At 35.1% G+C, this 19706-nt stretch overlaps 1 protein-coding gene across 3 annotated transcripts in view; it reads right to left on the reverse strand.

Annotated features, from left to right (window-relative positions):
- The window catches only part of LOC111049114 (frizzled-5), a 168416-nt gene that overhangs the window by 24987 nt on the left and 123723 nt on the right, over positions 1-19706 (reverse strand). For 2 of the 3 annotated variants that reach the window (XM_022335119.2, XM_039428635.1), the window contains one exon: positions 9136-9234. The gene's annotated coding sequence lies outside the window, so the exon portion shown is untranslated. Of the gene's footprint in view, positions 1-939; positions 1047-9135; positions 9235-19706 lie in introns of those variants that run through there. The other variant, XM_039428636.1, reaches the window with a different exon arrangement.

The raw sequence follows: 19706 nt of genomic DNA on the forward strand, positions 1-19706 counted from the left end.
ATGTTGGGAAAGTTTGATATATTGAACACGAAAGAATAGAATGAAAGAGAAAACCGGGTAAATACAAATTAAATTTAATATTTTCGTGGAGAAAAAATTTAATTTAATGAATATTCGAAATTGAATAAAAAAAAATGAATAAAATGTTCATTTCCCAAAAAAAAAAACTAAAACTACAACATCAATTACACAAAATATTCGATAAATTACAATATTACATACACTAGTTAGTTACAAAAATTCTTATGTGTCCTCTACTTGTTCAGATTTTTCTGTGTGGAAATTGACCTACTCCACTATGGCGTACCATGTTCTAGAGTAGGTATAAATTGGGCTAACATGTTGGGAAAGTTTGACATATTGAACACAAATCATTATCCAACAGATTAAATAAGACAGTTCTATAATAATTATAATGTGAAACTATCATTGCAATTGAGTTTTATAGAATTGAGGGATGAATCCCCAAAGAACTTGGAAACATTTGACCTTAAAAATATCTGGGTATTTCAAGTTGAAATTTTTGCAAAGTTCATACTGTATTTATCAGGAAAAGTATATTATTGAAACTGAGAAGTAGTTATGCAATTCGTGAAAGTTTTGGTTTATTCATAAAAAAAAACAAAAAAAAACAACAACATGGAATTACACTAAACCTCAATTTACATTCATAAACGATAAAATAAAAAGAATGTGTGAAGTTGTAGAACGAGATATACAGTTTCGTGGTCTATGAATAGAAGTCTAGGTTTGCAAATCCCAGTGATGTACAAAAGTTGAGAAATTATTACGATTTTTCAAGAAATTGAATAATATGCCAATGGAGTTGAATAATGGATAAATGATTTTGAAATACATGTGTAAAAGCAAATAAGCTAGAAAGGAATTGATGTATTCTGTAAAGATTTCTGTGGATTCAAGAACTGCCCAAGTACTTACTTTCACAGTACTACCAACAGAACACGATTTGAAGCCCTTGTGCAGCTATGAGGTGGTCCCTGGCTGCCTGGCTATCGCACTGACTAATCGAGCAGAGCTGCAAACTTACAAGAAACTTCTTCGATCCCCTCCTTCTCACCACTATCTATATTCCCCTCCTTCTCTATTCCAGGGGGAAAATAACACAGGCAGATCCTCCCTCCCTTTGAGAGCTGCTACTGTTGGTGCTTTTCTGGGGGAGAAAAGCCTAATTTATCACGAACGTTGGCTTCAAACAGCGGCGCTCCGGACGACAGATTTAGGGGGTATTTTTTACGTAAAATATACAGTATCTACCGGACCAATGGTATCGATCTGGTAGTATCATTCGACAAACGAGCAATGCTCAGAAGAGAGATCGATAGATGGTTGTGTGGGAGGGGAGGTGAGAGAAAGAATTTTGGGGGAAATAACATTGTGTAAGCTTTTGATCAGCTTTTCCCTCTCCTTCTAAATTTCAGCCTCCCAGCTATTTAAACTCAAACTAAATCGCACCTTGCTTATTTTATACAGTGTTATAAACATGGAAACGCAGAAGCCCCTGCCAGTTTTCAAACAAACTTCAAGAAAACAAATACAGGGATAAACAGTGATAAATAACACGCTGGGTAACACAGCTCAATACAACAAACAGGTCTATTCAGTCTGGTTGAATGCCTCAATCTTTTGAATTCCTAAAAGTCGTGAAGCCAGGCCTTTTTCCTGCTCTTTTGTGAGGTCTGATTTCTATAAAACGATAGATAAAATTCACGACGAGGTTATTTTCGTGTAAGGTGGATGGATAGATCACGCCTACAGAGTTGTCCCGAGTCTCCAACGACACCCAGAGAAGATGTCTCTTTTACAGATCGAGAACGCACAAAAGCTGTGATTGATATGGCACTGCTTCACTTTGTTAGAAAGAAGACAGGATTTGCTAAAAGTGATCATTTATCAAACTGTGAAATGACCACTATCTAGACCTCGCATTTCGGTAGGATAGTGTAGGTCTTGATTACAAAACGAAGGTCATCTTTACTTTTAATCCATAATATTAACATATACAAATACAGAGGTTTATAGTACGTTTAATTCTATACTTTTTCTAGAAATAGAAAAAAATTACAACTGCAATGATTTGAAAGTATTTTGCAGAGATTAAAGATAAGTAATTTAAAGAGAGATTAAAGATTAATAATTAGTTTATTCTTTGATATTCTCGGTTTACTTCAATTTTAAATCTTGAATTTCTAAGGTTCACTTTATTTTCCATAATTCCAATTGATTTTTTAAATCGAAGGTTTACAGTTTCTACTTTAATTCAATCACTGTATATATTTTTATAGTAAAGCACTTGAGTAGTTGGAATCACTGTAGTACACAATAAGTTTCTCACATGTAATAATATCCAATAATTTTAAGAATAAAAATGTTGAATTGCTACATAGGAAATTAGTGTAATATACCGATGTTGAACTTTCACGTAGATTGAGTAAGTATACCAGAAGCAATTGAAGACGACAATAAAGTTATGGATGAAATGAAGAAATTGTTACTGTAAGTCCTAGTGCAATATTCTCAACACACACAATAGGAACTTTCAGAAACTTCTTGAAAATGTGATGTGGAACTCAGTACTCAGTTCCCCATCTCGATGTATCTTGTCACTAACTTTTTTCACTTATTGAACAGCTACTAAGCCAAAGCATATGAGTAAAGATGTTTCATTTACAGAGGAAATAGACAGTAAATAAACTTGTTTGTGATTTGCTTTCCACAGTCGTTATTTTATCTCCTTATTGATAGAATAGGAAGGGGGGAAAGAAAGAAGAAACTAGGATATAGAGTTTTGAACAAATACTAAGAATAAAGAAGAGCAAAGAGAAATCAAGAAGCAGAAGCAAAGAAAGATCAAAATCTAGGTTACAGAAGAATGGGATAGCTCAACAAAAAATGACACAAGGAGTCAGGATTCTTGCCAAATATATAGCTAGGAAAGATTGAGAATTAAGAAATCGTAAATGACATATATAGGACAAGACAACAAAGAAGAAACAGGAAGCTTGAACTTTGGTCAAATAATGAAGAAGTACAATCGGAATGAGAGGAATAGGACGAGACAACAACAAAGACAAAACGAGAAGCCAGAATTTTGGGCAAATAGTAGGAAAGATGAAGCAGTAAACCATAACCTTACGCAGTTATCGGTCCCTTGCTCGTTCCAGGCTCTCTCCCCCGAATACAAAGAGAATCCCCTTTTCCCCTCATTCCCTCATTCTACCCCTGTCTTCCTCTCTTTCTTTTCCTTTTAGATCCTCTCTCTCTCCCACTATCATCCTCCCTTTCATCCCCCAGGACCAGGGTGGCAACATACCCCAAAATTTGACTGCCAGTGTCACCCCCAAAAAAGTTCTCCCCGTCACCTTGGATACACCCGCATCAACCCCGTTGTCATGGCAACCACACTGGCGTTAGCGTGCTCAACCGATACTGTGAGTTCATTTTGGAAGCGAGATTCCACAACTCCTGTATATATTGGGGTGCATTGGTATTCCTAGCCAAAATACTGAAGAAAAGTTAGTGTTGGAAAGTGAGTTAATGTTACAATATAAATGTTATTGGAATGATTGAGAGATATGATTTTAAAAAATAACTTGAGAATAGTGTCAATACACACGAAAGTAAATTTTATTGATTAATTTGATAACTCTTTGTACATCTATAAGACATGATAATTTATTTATTTTGAATATTATTTGTCAATTTCAAGTGAGTACTTGGAATAGTAGTCCTGGTGAGAATTATCTATCTTATTAATTTAACCCATTATACGAAAAAATTCCCCAATCTATTTAGACTGGATTGCAATGTATGAATGGAAAAATCCACAGCGCAAAGGTAGAGAATAGTCTACCATTCACGACAGATACTATACACCATTCTATATCAATTACACAAAAACATAACTGATTATCGATCTGTATTTACAAACGGTATTCAATTTAAATAAAACTGAATGAGTCATCCATTACTAAGACATTGATCATGTTTGAAACTGTATTTTCGTTTGAGTTACTTCCTGAGTAACTGAGTTTCTAAGTATTGGTCCACTATTCAGACAAAATATGAGAGTGATTGTAAAAGCCTAATCACAGTATCGTAGGCTGAACGTGTCCAGAATATGAAGATTCTCAAATGCACATAGGTTAAGATTTCAGTTATAAAAATAACGTGGAATTTTCAACGAAATTCTAGGTTCTAGGAGACCCTAAGATAATATCGACTGGTAACCTCACTTTAAACAATAATTTATATTTTCTAATCTTGTAATTTTTTGATCACAGTGATAAGAGAGTATTGTACCAAACGTTTTGAGAACATCACATCTCACAAAAGTAACAGCAATAGAATGTGGAATGGCTGACTGTTTCGTGGGAGATAATGACAACTCACAGAGGAAAATAAAAAATGGAATGTTGGGGACAGAAAGCAGGGAAGGTGCTTGAATTTGAGATTTTCGAAACAGAAACATGCAAAGGGAGTGAGACCGCAGGTCTGGCAACAGAGAAGCAAGTTCAGGTTAGGGCAACACCCTCAAATCACCCTCCTCGGGCTCGCAAAGCTATTAATCATATTTATGCGCCCCCTCAACGATAATCGAACGCTCGCTCATCTCTCTCTAGCACTCTAAGGTACTGGATGTTCTCTCTTGCTCCACCTCTAAAATCATCCATCAAGCTGTAGAGTGGCACTGCTGCACTCTGGAGAGTTGCAGCAGGTTCAAACCCCACCAGTTCGACCGAAACCCCGCTTCTCCGGCACGCAATCAACCTGCCTGACGCGCCGAGAATCGGCCAACTATAGAAACCACTCACTTTGTTGTGATAAGCCACTAATGATCGCCAACAGTTTTCCAAGCATGCTAGCTGCTTCTACACACTACACACTACCCTGATATGCGCCGCCACTATATTAACATTCACTTTTTAATGTCAGCATTCCTAGCATCAATGCACCACATTCAAACAATGCTGTCATTTTGAAGTGAATTTCACTATAGCTTACTGTTGCCACCCCCAGAGAAATCAACACTTTTCAGAATATTTTACCGTTTTACATCGTCCAGCGTCTATTAGTCATGTATAATTTATTCTTTCATTGTTTTTGTGACAGTGTACTATGGAAGTGAGTCATTATTATAACAGGGAGGTCAGAATTCACATTTGTGGAAGATTTAATGTTTATTGTTTGGTTCATTTTCCAAGTTTTGTTGGTTAGTTTATAATCCACCTATACAATAATTTTCAAGGCGTAAATTGGAATTGCTCTTGAATTCTTTTTCAAAATCCTTCAACTCCATATTTTCTTATACTTGAAGCTTGAACAATGATTTCTCCTAGTCTAATACAGCATTGTAAGATATTTCACATTATAATGAGACGAACATACATGTCTTACGAACCATAAAATAACAACGAACTAGCCTGGAATTGAAATTATTAAAATGATCATTCATTGAACTAGATGATTTTAGCTATATGATTTTGTTGGAATATTCTCTGTTAAAAACAGCAGTAACCGCGGAATTTTCATTCATTCTTACAAAAAGAGGTACGGTAGTTACTCAAAGCTACTTCTTGTCCTGAATCTGATTCTATCAATTTTCATATAGTTGTTTTTGCAGTCGTCATCCAATGTAATGGATGTTGACAATCCATATCAATTGTTAAATTTATTGTTATTGGTCACAGCTGAGCTGTTCACTTGAACAGGTGTCCAATGACAACAAAGGTAATTGAATAATATTTCAAGAGCTATTTGTCTAAGGATTTTACAGCACTGAGTGAGTCCAACCCACATAAAAACAATGACTACTAACACTGCACTCCTACCTGCTTTGTTGTTTATTTGATCGTAAAGTTAATGATAGCAAGATGATAATATCTATGAGCTTGCAATAGATTGTGAAAGTGAGCTTGTAGCTGAAGTGATATTCAGTATAGGTTGAATGAGAAGCTTTGGTATCATTTATAAAGAATGCTGACAGTTGAAAGTGAATCTCAGTAGAGCTAACTGGTGAAGGGGCCTACACACGATATTATCAGATGATTAGACACTGGTTTTCAGCCATAAAACTGAATGTTGATCACCCAACGACCCAACACATACACAAACCACTTTGAGCCCCTCAAACTTCTCATTTTAGCTCGCTCACTGTGAATTTCTCGAGAGTTGTTTGTACTCGCTGTTGTGTTCATACATGTACATCCATAAACTATCATACTCTCATGATCTTTATCCTACTGGTTTCATCAGTTAGGATGTATGAAGAGCACTCTATATCACGATGTTTCTAACTCTTTCTTCTTAAATACAGCATATCTTCCTACTTAGCTACCTACTCTTAAAAATCTTCCAACTCTTATTTCATCACTCTTCATTAAATTTCCCCTCTTGATCTGTATTTTTCATACCATTTCTAACTTCATTTTCCATCAATAATCATTGTCATTCACCGACTATCATGCTTTCCTTTTTGGTTTATCTCATTCTACATGTTTATTCTAACTCTCCATTTCCAAGGAGTTTGAGAGTCTTTCAATGACAAGAAGTATAAATTAGACTTCATATTTAATTTTGGAGACTTCTCTCCATATTTAAAATCATGAATAGCATCTGGTTAGCTCACTGGTTGAGCTTTTTTTTAAGTTCATAATTGGGTTTATACCTATTCCCATAGGTTCGAATAAATCAATTTAAATTGGTGAAATTATAATCTAACAACAGTAGTCTATGAATAAGGTAGCTTATTCTAAAATCTATTGAATCTATTGGTAGAGCTCTATCAATTGGTATAGTTTGTAATCTATCAATATGAGTATACTATTATATTAAGCGAGCAATTTCTGTATATGGTTATCTGGTTATGTATGTTCAACGGATCTCGAAAACGGCTCTAACGATTTTCACGAAATTTGGAACATGGAAGGTTTATGATATAAAAATTCGATTGCACTAGGTCTCAACCCTGGGAAAACTCGCTGAAGGACAAGTAAAGGATAATAGTTATTCATCCTTGGAAAAACAGATGACAATAATTTCGAAGTCTGTCGATAACAGAAGATGCGTGTGCCTGTGTAGGAGATCAGCTGTGTAATCAATCAGCTTACCGTATCTCACGAGAAATAAGATCTACAAATTTTAATAGACTTGTTCAAAATAATCTGATTTGTTGACATGATATGGTATATCATTCTAAATATTATAGTATATCATAATATTCAAAGTTAATAATAATTATTTTACACTTTTAAGTGTTTAGTGAGTGTTATTTTGTTATTAAATTTGGTTTGTAAAGAATATAAATTAGAACTTTTCTGTATTTAAATGTTTGGACTGAAAATTTGTCCTGAAATCAAGTGTATGGAACATAACCTACTTTTTGGAATATTTATAGTTTGTAAATCAAAACTCGGGGAAGAAACAGTTTTGGTCTTTGCCTGTTAGTCCTTCTTCCCCAATCAATTTAAAGAATTGAGTTCTGTTTATCAATAAATAAATAACGAGCAATGCTCGGTGCCTCGATATTGATTATATAATCATGAATTATCAGTCAATAAGTGGTCTCAATAGTAGTCTATTAATCACTAGAGCTCAAAATCTCCAATTGTGTAACTACTAAGAACGATGAGTAGTATAGTTCAAACTCACGTAGACTCGAAACGTATTGAAATCGTGAAATATGGTGGATTAAATCTTAAATAGAATAGTGAGAATGAAGTGAGTATAGAAAATATTTAATCATATAATTTTATGATGGTGTAATATGCTCTCGATTTCACACAACACCCCTCTACTCAAGTGAAATATAGAATATTACTGCAACCTCTACTACAGTATCAGCTATTGAGTGACACATTTTTACAACTATAAGTATTCAGTTTTTATTGTCCAATCTCATACAATTACAGTAGACCTGACCCCCAGCTACTTCCACCCTACAGTTTGCCTTGCACCAAGTTTTCAATATGTCAGTGTTAGTCTATATGGGCTACTGATGCCAAGCTATAACCATAGAGCCATTAGCAATAATTATAGGGACCTGAATTCATTTCACTCTATTATATCGCAGTTCTAGTTGACGGTCGTTAAATTTATGACTGCTCACCCTTCTTATCTGCAGTCTGCAGTTAATTCCGCTGCATGCTCGCCCCTCCCCCCACAATATAAACCACCCTGAATCAAGACTGAGATTCCTTAATCTGGTCTTATTTCTCCCTATTCTAGTGTTGTAAAACTACACAGTATAGTTGATATTTTTGTTACAGTAGAACACTACTTGGGCCACATAGTGATCTCAGATCACTCTAATATTTCAACTTCTTCAACCAATACTACTAATTTGTTGAAAGGAATATCATGTTGCTGAAAAATCAGATGATCCTAATAAATGTACAAAATTATAGCATTTTTTTTACAATATGATTACATTTCTTTGTTTGTTCATCAAAATCCTATTTCTGTGCAATGGTTGTGTCGCACAGAGAACCTGGAGTCCCAATTTCGCCCTTATTAAAGGCAATCATCTTTTGAATCGATTCTCAACCGAAAGAAGGATGAAATACATCCTATACGGTTTTATTAGTCTGTAATACGCTCCTTTGTAAATGATGTAACGTGCAATTTATTGTTGAAATGAAGTTGCTAGCAACTCATTTTGGACCCTTTGTTAAAAAGCGCGCAACCCTCGATTGTAGACCCAACGCTTTTTTACAAGGCCACGTGGAGGCTTTTCACACGAAGAAAGAGATCACCGACCTCCCGTCTCAATATGCTTCTATTGCAGCGTGTTTTCCGTCAAGAAAATTAACATCCCTACACTCAAAGGGGAGAAGACTATTCAAAAATATAATTGTGCTTTAAGAAATTTATGGAGTTATCTTTATCTATGTTGGAGGCCTCTTGAAAAAAGTCAAATTCATTGAAATACCACCACATCTCATGTTAATTTCAACTTTCCATTAAAAATAGTTGAATTGTGATAAAATCAATATTTATTATTCAAATTTACAATTTATCTATAAATATTAATGATGAATGGAGTTGAATATCGTGTTCCAACTGATTATCAGATGTTGGTAATGTTATTTATAATTATTGGAATTGGAAAACACTTACCTTCAAAAAGTTCGAAATCTCTGGTGGATTAGATATCGAGAATCTTCTAGACGCCAGGGCTTGAAATATGTGGACATCTCGAGTGCACTTTCACGAACACTGGAAAAAGAAAAATTCCGTTAGTGATTTCTAGAAAGGTTTCTTGTGAGATATTTCTATCATTAAGAAAGTAGAGGTAAATAGTATAATATGATAGATAAATAACCCGTAAGATTATGTAGGTGTCTAAGGCCCGATTCCTAGAAGACTTATTGAATCTAATCTGCCAAAACATCTAAAATAAATCTATAGGTTAATAATGATCCATTAGATCTTAGTGTCCTGATCATTCTATCCAATGATCATTGAGTGTCCTAGAAACAGGAATCAGTTTATAGAAATCAATAGGAGTGTACAAGAATTAGCCTGAAGGAGTCACCAGGAATGTACATGGGTCATCCTGTAGAAAGGAATCATGACTGTAAGAAGAGAATCACTCATCCACGGAATTCAGCTTTCTGCTTACACAAACTCATATAGTTTTTCATGAAGACCGTACTATAATATAGATAGTTTTACTGCATTATTCAAACCTAGTACCGTCCAAGGATACTTCCAGAACCCATCTAGAAATATTTTAAGCTGACTATCTGTGAGCACTAGAGCTAGGTGTCGACGTGAAGACAAGGAGCATTCAACGAACAATGGATAAAGCTGATTTTTTATTCAGTAGCTAGCCGGCTTGCTCACAGAGCCACCGTATCTTAAGCCCAGCTCGTCTTGCCTTGGTTAATTTTGTAGGAGAGATAAAACAGGGAAAGAGAGAGGGTAGCACGAGAGAAAGAGAGAGCGGAAAGTGTGGATGTAGAGAGGGCCTTAAGTACTCCCTAAGTACGCGCTTGACTCAAGCAAAAGTTTTCGACGATGATGCTGCTGAAATCTCACGCTAATATTGTTAGAAGTTGCAACTTTGAAGACACAACTTTTACGGCATGATGATGTTATCATGTGACTACTTCGTTACTTGTTAATTACGCCTACATGCGAATGGTGACTGGATTAGAAATTCGGCCGAGTTAGTTTCAGGGGTCCTTCCAAGTATTCTGTTTTCCTTAATAATGAAGGGGGACGATTCTGGGTGGACTGTATACTTCCTTCTAAAACAGAAGTTGTGTAGAATGTTAAGATCAAACAGAAATTCACTAGATCGCATAGAAAAATAGTCAATGTCTCATGTAAAAAAAAGATCACTGAGACAAGATCACTCATGTAAACAAGACAAGCCACTCAGATGAAGTTCTACAGACTAATGGCTGTACCAATAATAGCTTATGGAAGCGAAGCCTGGGTGTCAATGAAAAAAACTGAGTCACGTATCCAAGCAGCCGAAATGAGGTTCCTTCGAGCAGTCAAAGGTTACACTAAGTTGGATTATATAAGAAACGAAGTAATAAGAACCGAACTGAATGTAGAGTCTTTATTGCGAATATTGAAGAAAGGTAGGGAAGACTGGTCCAGCCATCTACTCCGTATGCCAGCAAATAGACTTCCAATTCAAGCTTGGCACTACAAACCCGATGGGAGAAGAGGCGTCGGACGACCGATGAAGAAATGGATGCCGGAACAGACCAACAGAGTCTAATCCTTGAATGACGATGATGATGATGATGATGAAAAAAAAGATCTTATGAATTCTTGAAACTTGAAATCTTTCACAAATACTATAATTCATCAACTGAAAGTTATGTAAAGCAACTGTAGAGAACATGAGTAGGGAGTTAGAATAAGTTACATTATTGATGATTTACTGAAACTATCCGAAATCAAATGAATGACAATTCAAACAATAATAGAGCAGTGTTCCGTCGTCATGGCCATAGCCAGTAGAAGTTGAGTGGGAGAGGGAATTCAACAAATCATAAACCATCCAATGAGAGAGCTACAATTTCATCTTTATTATAGCAGCCTATAGCTTAGTCAGGGTTAAAAGACAGTGACATATGAATAAAGAGTGTGGTAAACCGAATATCGAAAAACTTGAATAAACTATACAATAACATAGAACAGAAATTGAGCAATAATAAAGAGAGAGAAATATGTAAATCAACCATAAAGCCATAATGATCTAAAATCATAACCCAATAATTTTAGAATGTTAGTTAGCTTAGCGGTGTCTAAAGACAGAGAAATTGGAATATGGAATGTACTATCACAAATTTATACGGATCTGGTTTAATATTATACAGTAACAACCAACAACATAAAAAAACACTGATAACGGCCTGCCATACCATTTTCAAAACGTAGAATAATATCGTGCATTGCTAAAAAGCGTAAAATGCAAAACGAGTGTGTGATTTATGTGCGTGAGATTGTGAGTGACCGACCACCTAGTCTGCAGACACTCGGCAGACACCTCTCGCAGACACACGCAACGAACGTGCCAAGAATACGTGGTGAGAATGTAACTGCCACAGACATATTTCAAATCGACAACGAGAGTCCGAGAAAAAAACAAGGAATCCACGTGCTGCATTCCTCTCAGCAGCTTGTTATTTGATACAGTTTCAATGATACAGTTACAAATAAAATTGAAACAGTTTATATGTGGTTGGATACAGGTTGGAGAGACGATGTGTTGCCTACCCTGCCCCGCTAATATCTTGGGAGTTTTTCTTGGCAAAAATTCATTCAGACGCTCAATAAAAATCATCAGATCAATTCGTGAGAAATTGACGCAATAACACACACTATACTATGAGAATTGAAAAATTCAATGACAACGTTAATATATAAATCAGATCAAATCAATTTTTATTGAGAAAAATATGACCAAAATCAATGTATCAGTTGGATCAATTGAGCTAATCAAGTAGCATGGACAGGAAAAGAGTCGTTAACCCAGTAGTTAAAAAATAACGTACAGTTTTTGACGAGATTTTTTATATCATAAAGATCAATTCGGAAAAATGGTAGGTGACACCTACACGTAATTCACTGAGGTACTTACATAGTGTTGAATCATTTGTGTATTAATTTATCATCTGATGAATGAAGTGTGGAATGCATGATTATAGTTCCTTCAACTATATATATCTGTCCTAATTACGAATTTATTTGTTTAATCACTTTCTGCTGAAAAGTTATTATTAAATAAATTAAATATATTCAATAATAATCATTTAAATATGAAACTGCAATACGTTACTAGAAAAGAGTAGATATGTTTTTCACAATTTCGTTTCCAGATTGGATGTTGAAGCTACTGCAACAATGTCCTCGAATTTTCAGTATATTGCACTGTTTGTATATTTTGTATATTTTGTATATTTATTTTGTATATTTTGTATATTTTATTTTGTATATTTTGTATATTGCACTATTTGCACTGTTCAGTATATTGCCCTGTTTAATATTCTGATACGGTAATCAAGACTCGGTGATCAGAAACGCAAACGTGTATCAAGGAGCCTTCCTGTCGATAACAGCTCATCTATATGCACGCTACTCTGAACGAAATCCATCCGTAGATCAAACTGGCTGCATATGCATAAATACGCCAATGTAGGCTGGCTGGAAGGGTTGAGTAAATACACGTTGAGTTGCCTGGGGAAGGCTGGCTGAGGTTATAAATATTCAAAGAAGTAATTCCGATGTATCAGCTTTAAATTATTGAGCATGGGGTTGTAGCTGGTGGGTAGTGTGTGTGCATGCGAGTGCGTGAGGCAAGGCAAATAATGATTTCCTGCAGCTCCTTAAACAGCCTGGTTACGAATTGAACAACTTGTGTGTTGAAAGTGGATGGTAGAGGAATTGGAAGGGGAAATGTGAATTGCTAATTGAAAAGTTGAAGAGAAAAGTTATTACAGTATTGTAATAGAATTGCTGATATTAATGCAGAATTTGAATTTGGAAGTTGAATTATAGAAGTAAATCGTAGATGCAGAAGCTGATTATTTGTTGATATTATTAAATTATCAAGACAAATTTTCTTTGAGAAACAAAATCGAATCAGTAATTAGATGGATGAATATCAGTAACACAATCCAACAAACCTATAAAAAGGCTTGTAAAATGTTTCAAAATAAGTTTTACCTTGCTAATTTTTCAATTCCTAATATTTATTTATTTTTTTATTTACAATGCAAATGACACTAATGTAATAACATTGGTAGATAAAATAATAAGGTACAGTAGTCCTTGTGCTATTTTTCTCCCAAATTTAAAGGTGACAAAGTACAAGATAAGGTTAGAATTTCACGTGTACAATTTTTAAAAAAAATTTAGTCCAAAATAAACATGAAAACATAAATATTAAGTTTGGCTTATCAAGTAATCGATCAAAGGTACTGCTACGATCGCCTTTTTATTTCAAACTATTCAACACAGTATGCTAGCTCTACTTTCTACCTGTAGTTTTGTAAAATATCATGGGAACCTCCCAAAGAGAACCTTCAGCAGTGAAATTTGCAGTGACTAATTATACTTACCTCAACAGCACCTATCAATCTGATATACAGTAGGCGTCTATTTATTTATTTGTGTCTTGCATATGGTTTGCATTTAATTTGAATTAAGAACAGTTCTTCAATCAAAATAATTAATTTGCATTGATCATTAATCAAGATTACTGTAATCCAAACAAGAAGCTTGACGTTGCTTGTTAAACGATGATCATTAAAATAAGCTCTAGAAGTTGCTCTAAATAGCTGTACTACCCAGAATATTCAATGCATCGTATAAACATACACTCTCTCTCACTCACTCTTTGAATCTTGCAAATACCCGGCCCACACAGAATCAAAACTCATTAGTATTGAAAACAAGATTTTGAATCGCGATGCATAATGACTGGACAAATGAAAATAGCTTTTATCTTGATCAGTAATTAACGAAAGGCGAAACAGGTTGACGTTGATAATTTGTCTACAGAAAACTGGAAAGTTGACTGATATCTGTCTGGAGTTCACTAATAAAGTGTTTGCTTCGTTGAGATATCGTTACAGGAATGATGAGACACGGGTGGTCTAGACTACAGTAACTATATAAACCATAAACTATATAAACCATTAACTATATAAATTGGTTATTTAGTTACTGTAGTCTAGACAAGCTGTTATACCACTGTCGATTAGTAGGCCTATCTCACCCCTTGGTAGAATATTCAAGTGTAACAAAAATACTATCTCCCTCCTCGCCCCTCTACTCTCATTGTTTTCCATTTCTATCAATTCCTCTCTATCCTCTTCAAAATCCATTCCCCTTCTTTGTCTTCATACTCCTTTTTTCCCTCAATTCTTTTCTGGCATTTTCATCTTTATCAACATCCTCTCTTCCTTCCTCCTTTTATTATTCTTCTTCTCCAACTTTTCATTATTCTTTTCTTCCTTCCATTCCTCCTTCTCTTCCTTCTTCTCCTTTCTCTTCTTCTCCTTTCTCTTCTTCTCTTTATCATTATCTTATTCTTCGTTTTCTAATCAAACTCTACCTTCTCCTTTTCCCCTTTACTCCTTCTCCTCCTTCTCCTCCTACTTCTTCTTTTTCTTTTCTTTCTTCTTCTCCTTCTTCTCCATTACCGTTATACTCCTCTTTCATATTCTTAACCTTCTTAAATTTATTATCGGTAATTACTTCAGTCATACTTGGATCAATGCATTCAAATTCCCAACTTTTCCAAAGTGATTCCTGCGCGATTAATTTCAAATTATTTCATATTTTTTAAAATATTTCCACCATCCTCTGTGTATAAAAACGATCCAAGAAAATCTGAATCTGATAATATGATTGTCATGCTGATAACATCGGCCTACAGTCCACATATCTCAGTCGGCATCGGTATCATCACATTGTTCTCTTTTTGCACCATCTCCAGCCACAAACTCTGCTCTTCTCTGCTGCTATTCGCAATTCTCTACTCTTTTTCTCCCACTGCATCCTACATTTTTCTCTCAAGGAACTGATTCGCCATATTATTCATTACGGCTCTTTGTCGGTGTCGGTAGCTTTGCTTTGTTGTCTCTCTCTCACTCCTTCTCTTATTTTGTAATTTCCCGAATCATCCTCTCCCATTCATTTACTCCTCTCTTTTCCTTCTTCCATCTCTCACGCTCCAATACCTTCCTCGCTACTCTCCAAGTTTCCGACTTCTCCCTATTATCTCTCTGTTTCTCTCTCTCCATCACACCGATAAAATCTATGAGAAAAAGTGAGAAAGTAAATGTGAGACACCGATGGATGAAATTCACTATACAACGATGATATGGGAAAAATAGACAACACATGTTGTTAAAAGATCAGATGAGGTTTGCGGTGGGGAGTGTGGAGAGGGGAGAGGAGGCAGACGGTAGTTAAGCAATTTGTAGATGGTTGCGGTTATTTGATTATTATTTATTTGTCGAGGGCCAATTTGCAAAGCCAGCCAATTTCACATGTCGATGCTGTAATGAGTGGAGACTGCTGAATACTTCTGCCGCCCCGGTCTGGTGGATATCATCGTGATGAGGTGAGAGAATGAAGTAGAAGGAGAAGAAGAGAAAAGAAAGAAAAGGGAAGAAGGAGGGAGAGGTGGTGGTGGACGATGAGGAGGAGGAGGAGGACGAGGAAGAAGATTATTGTGAAAATAATTGAGAAGGAGGAGGATTTCAAGTTAAAGGAGGAAGAATAAATGAAGATGTTGAAGAAAATGGAGAGGTAGAAAAGTCGGAAAAGTATAATAAGAGGAGGACAAGATGGAAGAAGTGGAATACAAGATTAATATTGATAAACGAGAAGTAGGTTGTGGAAAGAAAACAGCGAGGAAAAACTAATGAAGAGGAGAAAATGATTCGGAAAACATAGTGCAAAAGTAAGAGAAAAAAACAAAGGAGCGACAAGGAAAAAGTGTAGGGAGATGGCAAAACACAGAAAATAGAAAAAACGGAAGAGATGAAAGTAGAAAAACACATAGACAGAGCACAGAGAAGTAAAATATGAATGAGAAGGTGTAGGAGGAGAGAACTATGAGACAAGGAAGAAAAGGCAAGAATAGAATAATACAAAAGAGAATGAAGAGGTGGGAGGAAGGAAAAAGAAGATGAGAAGATCAAAGATGAATAGAGGGTCCGAGAAAACAATGAAAATTGAGATCGGGGAGAGAAAGATTAGAATAGCAAAAGTAGATTACGGAAACCAGAACGTAAGTAGGATGTAAGTAGGAAAATAAAATGGAAAAAGTAAGCAGAGGAAAACACATGATACAAGAGGGTTAAAAACGGAAAACATGAATAAGAAACTGGATAGGAGCGGAAGAAGATGAAGAGAACAGTGGATGAAGGACTACTAGAAAAAATGTAATAAAGGTACCTACATAACAACTGATAACATAGTGGAGGTACCCCATCACTATTACATTGTACAGTACTTGGAGAGCTGAAGAGTAGAGGCTGAGTAGCTGAGACCTTCTTCAACTAAAAATAAAATAGAAGATGACAGATAACAAGAGAGAAGAAAAATAGGAAGAAAAAGAGAGTAAATCCCCAGATTAAAACAAAACAGGTTCACCGCCTCATCTACCGAATCATTGTCATAATCATCTCCTAATCCTTTTCGATGCGGCTCTCCTTTTCCACCCCTTTCCTCCACAGCAACATCTTCTTCTTCTTCTTCTTCTCCATTATTTTCTTCTTCCATCCATCCGATACTTGTCCGTGATTACCAACTACACACAGAACACTATAAAATTTTGAAACGCATCATCTGGTTGTAACTCGACGAATGCTCACGATGATGATGATGATGATGATGATGATTATGGAAGGTTTCTGTTTGTTTATTTCCCTCTCTTCAGAACCATAATCATGTTGTTGGTGTTCTTCTTCTTGGTTTTCTCCACTACCTTGTTACCCTATTATTGGGCGGGCCAAAAAGAAGAACATTAAGAAAAAGAAGAAGAAGAAGAAGAAGAAGAAGAATAAGAGAAAGATGTAGTTCGTTGTTGATTGTAGATGAGATTCTAGACAAGATTGAGGTTGATGGTTTCAAAACCTTCTTCTGGTGATCTTCTTTCTCAAGTCTTCTGCTCAGATCACAATATTTGAGAACAGTCTTGTGGTGAAACAAAGAAGTAAAAAGAACATTATCATGGATGGATTCTTAGTAGACCATAAAATGATAGGTTATGAGGAGAGATATGGTTTCGAACTCATAACAAGGTACTCTACACTATGATCTTATGAACACATACTCAATTCAAAGGAAACTCAGCATACAAACTTCTTTCAATGGTTCAACAACAATCTAGGGTTATTCATCCAGGAAAACTTTCAAAAGTGGAATGAATAGATAATTACGAGCAGAAGAAATATTCAGAAAATTTGAAAATATTGGCAGATGAGGACAATACAGTCTATTTGGATCAACAGAATAATCGATTCCAATAGCAGAATATATAATAAAATGGAATTATGCAGGAAATATATGATTGAATAGAGCTGATTTATTCATCAAACCCGTTATCATGTTAAAACGTAAGTTGATGGGATCGGTCTTCAGTATTTGAACTTATCACCTAGACACACCACAACAAAATACAATTTTCAATCCACATTCGAAATTGAAGAGATCAACTTTTTTGAAATAGAATAACATCTGGGTACAATTCTGTCTTATGAATTCAATCAACTACAGTCAACTATGTCGACTAACTTTCAGGCATATAATAATATATTGTACATTCAACTGTCCAAAAACTGTGTAGGTGAATTTATTTTGAAAACTAACGAATTTGGGCCACTCACCCCACACCAAGGATCGCCCATTTCGGAAAGAGGCGTTGCCTGCACCTGTTTCAACAATGGGCCACTAACGCTTTGTTAGGTTGACGCTATAAATTATGGCTGTCATAATAATTTCCCGAATACTTTATTATAAGTTGCATAGGTAAAATACCAGGCATATAAATAATATTCCGTACAATGGTACCGTTCGAAATTAGAATTCTCATTGTTGTTCCCACAATTCAGAAAAAGCTCTTTCTCATTTTAACGGCTTTAATATATTTCTGGTAGTAGCCATTGCGTCCACAGTAAATAATATGTGATAATGCACTTCATCCCACTCCCCTACCCTGCAACAGTTATTTTCGAGAAATATTATTCTATACCGGGTCGCAGTGATTTATTAGAACCGTATTTCCTATATTTCAATAATAAATTTCACTGAAAGTGGTACTTTTACTTATGGGGGCCACCTTTGGGAAAAACGACGAAGAAAATTTCAATATTTCAATCAAGTTCGTTTAGCTGTTTTTCAATAGAGAGACAACTAAAGGAAAATGAGAAGTTGGGGGTGAGAGGCGAATGATAATAAACTACTGGAAATTCCAGTAAGGACGCTTCTAATCAATTTCTTGAATAGAATGCACAGTAAAACGTTCCACAAGGGAATTCATATGTAAAGAGAACTCTGAAAAAATGTAAAGAGTTAATGTAAACTAATGAACAAATAGACAACAGTGCGATGACGTCATTTAAACTCTGCTAAATTCAATAGCCGTACATGCTTTCTAGCCCTTACTGGAATTGAATCTTCAATTTTTATTTAACATGCTGTTACATATTACAAAATATTAATGTTTTCATGATTTTGTAGAATTCTGCATTCAATTTTGTATCATTCCCCACTCATCAAAGGATTGCCTTTTCATATATTATACAGAGTGATTCTTAATTATAGTAAATAATTTTATACGTAGTAGAGGTAAAAATAAGAAAAAAAAGTTCTTATAGACATATATCCAAAAACGATTCATTTGCGAGCTATACAGAGTGAAAGATTTCGCCTGGAATTCAGTTCCTCTGGTGAAATACACCGATGCTAAATTGTTTGGGGACTAGTTATTGAAAAACTTATGGTGGATTCATATGGAAAAATATCTGAAAAATTGAATGAAACTAGTCTGGAAGCTGTAGTGTGAGTAGTTTTTGAGAAAAAGTTCAAATATACAAAAAATCTAAGTTGAAAAACACAGACTAAACCTATGAGTTATTAGTTAGTTCTCTCCTCTTAAAACAGCAAATTTTTGTGGTGAATTGTACTACATAAGAATACTATTTATTCAACTCTTTTTTAAATTTAGTTCACACAGCTTACATAATTCTTTTCAGAATTAAATTCTCTACAATTTTTATTGGGAGAAATTATTTGTTCACTTGTCATTAAAGAAAGTTATTGGGCTTCAAACGTAGAAGTCTGTGTTTTTCTACTTAGATTTTTTGCATATTTCAACTTTTTTCTCAAAAAATACACTACAGCTTCTAGACTAGTTTTATTCAATTTTTCAGATATTTTTCCATATGAATCCACCATGAGTTTTTCAAAAACTAGTCCCCAAACAATTCAGAATCGGTGTATTTCACCAGTGGAACTGAATTCCGGGCGAAATCTTTCACTCTGTATAGCTCGCTAATGAAGCGTTTATGGATATATGTTTATAAGCACTTTTTTCTTTTTTTTACCCCTACTATCAGGAATTAAATTATTTTACCATAATTAAGAATCACCCTGTATATTAATGATCATTACATTAGTGGTATATTTATGGTATATTACGGTAT

This window comes from Nilaparvata lugens, chromosome 5, assembly GCF_014356525.2.
Source record: "Nilaparvata lugens isolate BPH chromosome 5, ASM1435652v1, whole genome shotgun sequence".
In the NCBI taxonomy this organism is placed as follows: domain Eukaryota; kingdom Metazoa; phylum Arthropoda; class Insecta; order Hemiptera; family Delphacidae; genus Nilaparvata; species Nilaparvata lugens.